At 37.0% G+C, this 10,601-nt stretch overlaps 1 long non-coding RNA gene across 1 annotated transcript; it reads left to right on the forward strand.

Moving 5' to 3' along the window:
* Positions 1-9,580: 9,580 nt before the first annotated feature.
* LOC149191292 (uncharacterized) lies at positions 9,581-10,377 on the forward strand. Its single transcript, XR_016254811.1, has 3 exons — positions 9,581-9,859; positions 9,953-9,987; positions 10,077-10,377. It is a non-coding gene; the product is annotated as an uncharacterized LOC149191292 (long non-coding RNA).
* The last annotated feature ends 224 nt before the right edge of the window (positions 10,378-10,601 follow it).

Genomic DNA, 10,601 nt, shown 5'->3' on the forward strand with positions numbered 1-10,601 from the left:
CCCCAGATCTGCAGACAAAAATGTCTGCCTTCTGTTGATCTGATGAAAATTTGTTGCGCTGCAGAGAGGTAGTCTGCAAACCCTCTGTCAAAACGAAGCGCGTGACCTCTGTTCCTGTCATACAGATCCCGGCTGGATCTGCGGAGGTAGGCCCTTGCCAGCGATTGTAAACACAGATCTGTCTTAGGCCATCCCCTGAGTATGCTTGCATGTGGCTTTTGCCTGTCGCTCAAAAGGTTTACCAGTCTCTTGTCATATTCGCAAGGAGATCTGCCAGATCTGTGCTCAATATTCACGGTGACGGGTGTTACAAAACGAGCCGGGGTAAGAACCGACCGATTTAGAGTAATAACCTCCAGGCGAAGAGATATTGCCGCCCTGTGATTATTGTTCTGCGCCCAAAAAAAAGGTATCCGCACCAGTCCCTGTTTGAGGATCGAAAAATCCTTCCCATCATAAGTTCCGGCCCAGAACCAGGAAGAAGCCTCGATCTCTGAGCATCCCGCGTCCAGGCCTCTAATCGATCCATAGCAGAGCAGAGCTTTTTGGATCGCGACGGCGCAGATGTCTTCTGAAACCCTAGACCCATAGACGGCCGCCATCGCTCCTAAGGTAATCCTCTAACTTAAATTGAGATTAACTTGAATGGAAAATTGATTTTATTATTTATTTTTTATAAATAGCTTAAAATAATAAATTTACTTAAATTATATGAGAGAAAACAAAAATATAAATTTATATAATTAATTTTGATTTCTTTTTAAATAATTAATTAATTAAATAATTAATTTTGATTTCTTTTTAAATTATTATGTTAGTTTTTATATACCATATTATCATTTTTGGGAGGAGGAAATTTATAAATTTATATAATTAATTTTGATTTTTTTTTAAATAATTAATTAATTAAATAATTAATTTTGATTTTTTTTTTTAAATTATTATGTTGGTTTTTTATACCCTATTATCATTTTTGGGAGGAGGAAATGGAGGTATTATTAAAATAATGTAAATTAGAATAAATTATTTTTAATTAAAATTAAAAGAAATTTTATTAATTTATCTAAAATTAAGTTGAATTTAAATTGAGATTAACTTGAATGGATAATTGATTTTCTTATTTATTTTTTATAAATAGCTTAAAATAATAAATTTACTTAAATTATATGAGAGAAAAAGAAAATATAAATTTATATAATTAATTTTAATTTTTATTATTATTATTTTTTAACCGGGAAGTCCTGGTTACCAGGTGCAAGCCTCGGAAGTGATGATTGATGCTATGTGATTCATTTCACTAGTTTAAATCTCAGTGCTTCACCCCTGTGAGCATCACCCGATGCAATGAGTGCTAAGTGAACTATTCAAAAATCATGAGAAATTAGTCAGTTACGACTACCTCTCATGGAAATGGTCATACGTGAATGACTTACTTAATGCAGTTGAATCCCAAATTGATATCTAATATAATAAAATAAATCAATATTTTTTTTTAAATTATTAATAAATTTATAACTTTATTCTTTTAAAATTAAAATAAATTATTAATTTTTCTAATTAAAAAAACTATTTCATTACCATCATCCAAACCAAGTGGATTATCAATGTAACAACCATTAACCATATTACACAAAAAATAACATACAAAAAAAATGTTTATCAATATCCATTAATTTCAAACATGAAACCAAACCTTAACTCATAAATACATATCTCTGGTATATACGTATATTCGCCATGTAAGTGGGTACAAATCCACGACAAATCTGATTAATAAATTTTGGCATTACTACCACAATGGGCTCTACCATACCACGATGGTTCGTGCGATCCTTCACCAGGCAAAGGGACTGCGGCCAGCCCTGGAATTCATTGTAGTCTATACATGAATTCATACAATTTAATTTTTGATGTTAATGCGGTTGGCAGGTGTCCCACCTCCTGCTTTGGCTGCGACAGGTGTTGTGCGTCTAGTCTGTTGATCTCATCAGCGCCATCTGACGGTGATGATGGCTCCAAGACTATCCATCTATCCAACACCCTATTTTTCTCTGGTATACCGCTCATTTGCATTTCATGGTGGAGGGTTTTGCTGCTCTACTACTCGTCTGCTCCTGGTTTCTCTACGGGTTCCTTAACTCGGCCTCCAAGCCTTATGGCTCTGTCAGTTCAGCTACTATGGGGAGGTAGTTCTGAACCCTTGTTGTCTGCAGAACCTGTTTCTTTCTTAGATCATACTCTGCTTGTTTCAAGACCTATTTCGGAGCTTGGGGTTAATGCATTCCTTTGCTGGTCAGGTTGGGCACTCAGCTCTTCAGGCGCTATGAGAAATGGTGGTTATCCTCCATGGCATGAACGAGGTAAGTTTTTCTTTTAAGTTGAAAGTCTCTCAAGTCATTTATGTTTCCTCCTACCTTAAGCTTTTCTAACCCTAGAGTGGATATGTTATGCAGCTGGAAGATTCCCAGATGCAGCTTGCAAAGCTTAGGTAAGGGTTTGTTCCTATATCTCATAACTATGTTTCCGAGATAATTCAGGTCCTACACCCCTTTAATAATGTTTTCCCATGGTTTGCAAGTATGTCATTATTTGAATAGAAAGGCTGTGAGGTTAATACAATGGTTTTTTGATGGTGAAGTCTGCTAACAACTCTACAACTGGTACAGGTTGGAACTCACTTACTTGGCTTCTATCGGTTGATTTGATGTGGTCTAGGGAATTCACACATTTGCAAGTATACACAATGTAGTGTTAATTGTGTTGCACCAGAAGTATTTTGTAGCAAAAGATATTGTTAGACCGCAGGCTGTAACGCCGGTTTTTAGATGTAATTATTTCTTTTCTTTTCTTTTCTTTGGACTATAACTATTTGAGAGAGACAGAGAAAGGTCTCTTGGCTCTTAATTTAACTGTTTGACAAAACTTTGTTACATATTAAGTTATGAACTCCCGGGTTTTATGATATATTTTCACAGTTATATATACACATAGAACCGTTCTGTTTTGGTATTTGCATGTTGAGCGAACATTATATGTTTTTCATAGCTTGCTTATAATATATGCTTTCAACTTGAACATGTTTAGTTACAATGATTTTGGTTGTCATACCTCTTCGAGAGGGTTTCACTATTGAGAATGATTTTGTATTCATTTTAGCAGTGCTCTCATATATTAGTACTTCCTAGTTGAAAACATAAGCTCCCTTAGTTTTTAGTAAACTTACGTCAATTATTTCGAGGGTTTAGTCTATTCGTATAAGACTGCTTCTTTCGCCCCTCTTTAGCTAGCAGAGAAGATAGATATGTTAACGTGAATACAATCTTTTAGTTAATGTTGACATGAGAAAGAATATGTATATCTTTTTTATTGATCCAGGTTTAATGGATATGAACTTGCATTATGGGTTTATCTTCTATTGTATGTAAAAATCTTGATAGGGAATGTAGAGTACGAGACGTTTCAAACTTGTTGTATGTAGACATTTATGATTACTAAATTCATAATTCCTTCTGCATATTACTGTTTGTATTATTGCATCAATACCACAAAATATGACTGTCTATTAATACATCTTTGTCAATATATATGACTGTTTACTATTACATCTTAACATCTTTTAATATGACTATTTTGCCAATGTATCTTTATCAATCAAGATGACTACTTGGCTAATGCATATTTATCACTGAATCTAACTATTTAATCATACTCCTAAATAATTTATCACTATATAATACCTTCCTATAAATACAGACTAGAATACTTATATGTTCCAGATTTATAAATGGGTTCACCCAGCTTTGTCTGGAAAGTCTCTCCTCCCAGCCTCGAGCTTGGCGATTACGTCCAGGCTCTCCCCCGAGCACTCTCTCTATTTTACTCCTGGATTTTATCCAGTTACAGAAAGTGCCTTGGGCCTTAGGACTCCACGGTCCAACCTCAAGTCTTGCACTCAGATGACTGATAATGAGTAACTTCCCACTGGTTTCTCCTTTCTCCCAGCTCAAGGATAGTTTCTCTTTTCCCCGTTCTTTCCCTTTTCAGGGCAGAGGTGTAATTGTTTCTTTATTAATTGTTTCTTTTAATTAAGACAAATAGTTATATTATATTAACATATCCAAATTCCTAATTAACCAAAATTAGGTAATCATTGTTATCTGGCTTTCCAGCCTCAGTCAATAACTTGATGTAAAAAAATAAATATACAGTAAATCATAAAATCAGTTTAATAACCATAGTAAAATATTTTCTGGAGCCTGGGGTGTTACATCTTCCCCCCCATTTGAGGAACACCATCCTCGGTGTTCTATGCTCTCCCCTATGTTTTTTGACTTAAGAGAATAACGCTAGATACACTTCCTGCATAAATCCCTCTTCTTCCCAGGTGGCCTCATCTGGGCCAAAGTTATTCCACTGCACTTTAAATTGGTTGATGGTTCACTTTCGCAAGGTGGTTTCTCTTCGATCGAGAATACGAAGAGGTTTTGCTAGACTCCTTCCGGTTCGACCTAAAAATACATAGTTCATAGTCACAATTCTCTTAAACAAATAAAAATAAACAACATATATTCTCTTAGATCCTTACTTGAATATTTTCCCAATTTATTATATGTTGTGGGTTGTGCTCATATTCTTTTTAATAATGAAATGCGAAAAACATTGTGGACCCAAATGTGGCTTGGTAATGCAAGTTTATAGGCTACCGGTCCAATTTGTTCCAAGACTTGAAAAGGTCCATAGTACTGGGGTGCTAGCTTAGCACAACCTTCCACTGTAAGGAGATTTTTCGGGGCTTAACTCGTAGATACACATGATCTCCTGGTTGAAATTCTTTGTATGTCCTCTTTTTATCTGCATATTTTTTCATCCTATCTTGGGTAACCCTTAGATTTTGTCTAACCTTCTTAACAGCTTCCTCCATCTCTGCTAGCATGTCTGGACCCAGTGCTAGCTTATTAATAGGGTTATCCCAGTCCACAGGTACTCTGCACTTTCTTCCATATAACACCTCAAAAGGGCTCATGCCCAGTGATTCATGATGTCCATTGTTGTATGCAAATTCCACGAGGTGGAGGTAATCCTCCCACTTATGTGGGTGTTGCATTACGAACATGCGTAACATGTCTTCCAACACTTGATTCACTTGTTTGGTTTGTCCATCCATTTGGGGGTGGTAAGTTGTACTAAACTGGAACTAGGTGGCCAATCCTGGAAAGATGGTTCTCCGGAATGTAGAAGTAAATTTCACATCCCGGTCTAAAATTACCACCTTGGGTATTCCATGCAGGCAGAAAATTTCCCTCATAAATATGTCTGCAATTTCCACCATTTTGTAAGTGGACTTCACAGGTATGAAGTGTGCAGTTTTACTCAATTTATCAACTACAACCATGATCGAATCATGTTGCTTCCTGGTGCGGGGAAGACCAGTGAAAAAGTCCAATGATATGGTCTCCCATTTCCATTCTGGAATTGGCAGTGGTTGCAACAAAACAACATGATACTGATGTTCTGCCTTCACTAATTGACTCTCCAAACATTTGGACAAGTATTCTGCAATGTCCTTTCTTAATCCAGGCCAAAAATACCCTTTTTTGATGGCTGTTAAAAGTTTCTGGTAGCCTGGGTGGCCTGCACATGGTTTTCTATGAAACTCATCCATTATTAATTGTTTAATAGAGCTGTGATTAGGAATATAAATTCTGTTTTTAAAGGTAAGGAAGTTATCAAGATTTAATTCGAAATCTGATTTTTCTCCCTTTAATAGAGCCTCCTTTGTTTGCTGCCAAAGAAAAGTGTATTCGGGGTCCTTCAACGATGCCTCCTTTATAATTTCCGCAATGTTGGAATGTGCTTGGCTGATCTGAACTTCATAAATACAATGTACTTTCCTACTCAATGCATCAGCCACTTGATTCTCCTTCCCCTTAAGGTGTTTCATCTCAAAATCGAACTCACTTAAGAATGTCGTCCACCTGGCTTGTCGAGCATTTAGACATAATTGGTTGAAGAAGTTAGTAAGGCTACTGTGATCTGTTAGTAGCAGAAATTTCTTCCCCAACAAGTAATGTCACCACATTTTAAGTGCATGTACTACTATTGTTAACTCAAGGTCATAGGCAGAATATCATTGTTCATAATCTTTTAATTTTCGTGACTCGTAAGGAATAACTTTTCCTTCTTGTGTCAGCACTCCTCCAACACCCTCTTTACTTGCATCAGTGAAAACAACAAAGGACTTTTCCGGATCTGCTACCTTTAACACGGGTGCAGTGGTAAGTCGATGCTTTAATTTCTCGAAAATTTGTTAACACTCTGTTGTCCATTGAAAGATTCACCCTTTTTCTGTAAGGAGGTCATAGAAAAGACAATTTTTGAAAACCCTTCAATGAACCGGCTATAGTACCCGGCCAATCCCAGGAAGAATCTGATATCAGCGACATTCCTTGGGGCAGTCCATTCCATGATGGTTTTGATATTTTCCCGGTCGACCGCTATTTCTTCTGCTGATATAACATGACCCAATTATTGGATTTGATCTTTGAAGAATTTGCATTTGCTAAATTTGGCATATAACTGGTTCTCCTGTAAAGTCTGCAGTACAATTCTCAATTGTTCTTTGTGTTCTTCCTGATATTTTCAGTATATCAAAATATTGTCAATAAAGATTAATACAAAATTATCAAGATAAGGCTAGAAAATACCATGCATCAAACTCATGAAGGTAGCTGGGGCATTTGTAAGGCCAAAAGGTAGCACTACGAACTCATAATGACCATAATGGGTTCGGAATGCAGTTTTGTAAATGTCTTCTTCTTTTATTCGTATTTGATGATAACCTGACCTTAAATCGATTTTTGAAAATACTTTGTCTCCTTGCACTTGATCGAACAGATCATCAATGCGTGGCAATGGATACTTATTCTTGATAGTCAGCTTATTTAACTGACGATAATCGATACACAGTCTCAACGTTCCATCCTTCTTCTGTACAAATAGTATGGGGGCTCCCCAAGGGGACACACTGGGGTGAATGTACTTCTTATCCAAAAGTTCCTGAAGTTGCATCTTGAGTTTTGTCAACTCAGGTATGTTCATACGGTAAGGGGTCTTGGATACTAGGGCTGCCCCCAGAATCAACTCAATGGTGAAATCAATATCCCGCTTGGGTGGTAATCCTGGAATGGATTCAGGAAATACATCAGCAAATTCCTGAATGACAGGAATATTATCTAAAGAGGTCATTTTATTATTGGTGTTGGTAAATCCCACTTGAACAACATAAATTTGACAAACCTTTCTAATAAATTTTCCTAACTGACTAGCATTGATAGGGCGTAGCTTTGTACTGGTCTTGATTCCTTGTAATTCCCTTCTTTGTCCTGATTCTGAAAGAAAACTGATAGTTTTCTGTTTGCAATCAACCAAGGACCAACATTTTTCCAACCAGTCCATTCTGATTAAAATATTGTATGAACCCAAAGGAAGAATGTTAAGGTTCACGTGAATGGGTTGTCCCGAGATCACTATGGGACATTGTTCTATTTTGGCGACTACCTTTCTTTTAGCCCCTGTGGCTAGCTGAACTAGCCATGGTTTTGGGAATTTACAGCTTTTTAATTGACACTTCTCTACCACTTTAGGACTAGCATAACTTAAGCTAGCTCAAGGATCAAATAAAATGGAAACATGTTGCTTAGCAACCATACCTTCACATTCAATCATGGTGGGTTGATATTCTGCTTGATGATCATCTAGGGCAACATTAATTCTGGGCATTCTCCTCGCTATATCTCCGACTGTGGATGCTTCCTGCATGTTTTCCAGCTGTTCTAATCTTGCTTTATGCGGGCAATTTTTGTAATAATGTGGTTCTCCGCATCCCCATCATTGTAGTAGGGGTTTTGATGGCTGATCATTATTAATTTTATTAGTTCCTTCTGACTCTCTATGTTTGGAATAGACAGTCTTGGGTGGATTTCTTGCTGGGAATTTACTGAAAGGTTTTTGCCGTAGATTTCTGCTGTTAATAAATTTTGAATGTTTGTTTGAAACCAGACTTTTTCGTTTCTTGTTCAACCCTCCTTTAACTCCTTCATTTTTCTGTTTCGTTTGCTGATAACAGAGGCGTGCTTTCCATACTGCATTGTCCATTTTTTTGGGGTAGTCAAACTCAAGTGTTTCCTTCATGAAATTGGGTAGGCTACTGATGAAAAGATGGATCTTAGCTTTTTCTTCTTTCATATATGGAACATAGCACGACAAGGAGGTAAACCTGGCCACATATTTGTCCATGGTTAAGGTCCCCAACCTTAACTCATGGAATTCCTTGGCTTTTTTGTCATAGTAATGTTCAGTTAAATATTTATCTTTAAAATTCTTTTGGAATTCATTCCAGGTAACCTGCTCCTCATCAATCTTTCTTATCGATTTAATTTCTTCACACCAAATATTAGTCTTTCCTCTTAGTTGATACACTGCCAATTGGGCTTTCAATTTATTGGTGTATTCGTAAATCTGAAAATATTTTCTCATATCAATGAGCGAAGCTTTTGCTGCCTCCTCGGATTCACCTTCAAAAAGTGAGGGTTTAATCTTTTTAAATTCTCCTTGTAATTCAGATTTCTATTTCTTTGTCTTGCCCTGGTCGGAAACATTGTCTGAGTTCCCTTCTTCATCTTCTCCATGTTTTTCGGCTAATTCTTCATTTTCCTCTCTGTGCTGAGCAATTGGGGTCTTTTCTCTAACTTCAACACTAGGGTCTGGGTGTCGTTGGTTCTGCCGATTGGACATACTTCTTAGGATCTTCTCCTGTTCCAAGCGGAGTCTTTCGTTGTTAGTTATTAAATTGGTCATCTCTGTACGAAGCTGTTGCATGGTTTCAAGTAAGACCATGTTAGCTTGACGAGACTCCTCACCCAGCTGAATCCAAATATCAAGATTAGCATTCACATAGTTTGTTCCAAGCGAATTGGGTGGTCCTGGGCTCCTCTACATCTTGCCCCTTTTGAATGGAGGAGATCCCTTTCACTCTCTCTTTCTCTGTGTTCACATATAGATCCACTTAGTTAAATTACAAAAATTACTTTCATTGATACCATTTGTAACAACCATTAACCATATTACACAAAAAGTAACATATATAAAAAAAATTGTTTATCGATATCCATTAATTTGAAACATGAAACCAAACCTTAACCCATAAATACGAATCTCTGGTATATACGTTTATTCACCACGTAAGTGGGTACAAATCCACAACAAATCTGATTAATAAATTTTGGCATTACTACCACAGTGGGCTCTGCCATACCTCGAGGGTTCATGCGATCCTTCACGAGGCAAAAGGACTACGACCCACCTTAGAATTCATTGTAGTCTGTACACTATTTCATACAGTTTAATTTTTGATGTTAATGTGGTTGGCAGTTGTCCCACCTCCTGTTCTAGCTACGATAGGTGTTGTGTGTCTGGTTCGTTGATTTGGTCAACTCCATCCGATGGTGATGATGGATCCGAGACTATCCATCTACCCAACACCCTATTTTTTGTTGATATACCGCTCATTTGAGTTTCATGGTGGAGGGTTTTGCTGCTCTGCTACCCGTCTGCCCCTGGTTTCTCTATGGGTTCCTTAACTTGGCCTCCAAGCCTTATGGATCTGTCTATTCGGCTTCCGCAAGGAGGTCGTTCTGAACCCTTGTTGTCTGTGGAACCAGTTTCTTGCTTGGATCATACTCTATTTGTTTCAAGAGCTGTTTCGGTGCTTGGGGTTAATGCATTCCTTTGCTGGTTAGGTTGGGCATCAGCTCTTCAGGCGCTATGAGAAGTGGCAGTTATCCTCCATGACATGAACTAGGTAAGTTTCTCTTTTAAGCTGAAAGTCTCTCCAGTCATTAATGTTTCCTCTTACCTTAAGCTTTTCTAACCCTAGAGTCGATATGTCACGCAGCTGAAAGATTCCCGGATGCAGCTTGCAAAACTGAGGTAAGGGTTTGTTCCTGTATCTCGTAACTGTGTTTCTGGGATAATTCAGGTCCTTTACGCCTTTAATAAAATTTGCCCATGGTTTGTAGGTATGTCGTTATTTGAATAGAAAGGTTGTGAGGTTAATATGATAGGTTTTTGATGGTGAAGTCTGCTCACAACTCTGCAACTGCTAGATGTTGGAACTCACTTTCTTGGCTTCTATCGGTTAATCTGATGTGTTCTAAGGAATTTACTCATTTGCAAGTATATACAATGCAGTGTTAATTGTGTGTCATCTGAAGTATTTTGTAGCAAAAGATATTGTTGGACCGCAGGCTGTAACGCCGGTTTTTGGATGTAATTAATTCCTTTCTTTCTTTCTTTGGACTTTAACTTTTTGAGAGAGACAGAGAGACCTCTCTCGACTCTTAATTTAATTGTTCGACAAAACTATGTTACATATTAAGTTATGAACTCATGGGTTTTATCATATATTTTCACAGTTATATATATATATATATATATATATATATATATATAACCGTTCTGTTTTGGTATTTTCCTATTGAGCAAACATTGTATGTTTGCTTTTCATAGCTTTCTTATAATATATGTTTTCAACTTGAACTTCT

Source organism: Pinus tabuliformis, chromosome 2_2, assembly GCF_031772625.1.
Source record: "Pinus tabuliformis cultivar Carrire ecotype Pingquan chromosome 2_2, CPIR1, whole genome shotgun sequence".
In the NCBI taxonomy this organism is placed as follows: Eukaryota; Viridiplantae; Streptophyta; class Pinopsida; order Pinales; family Pinaceae; genus Pinus; species Pinus tabuliformis.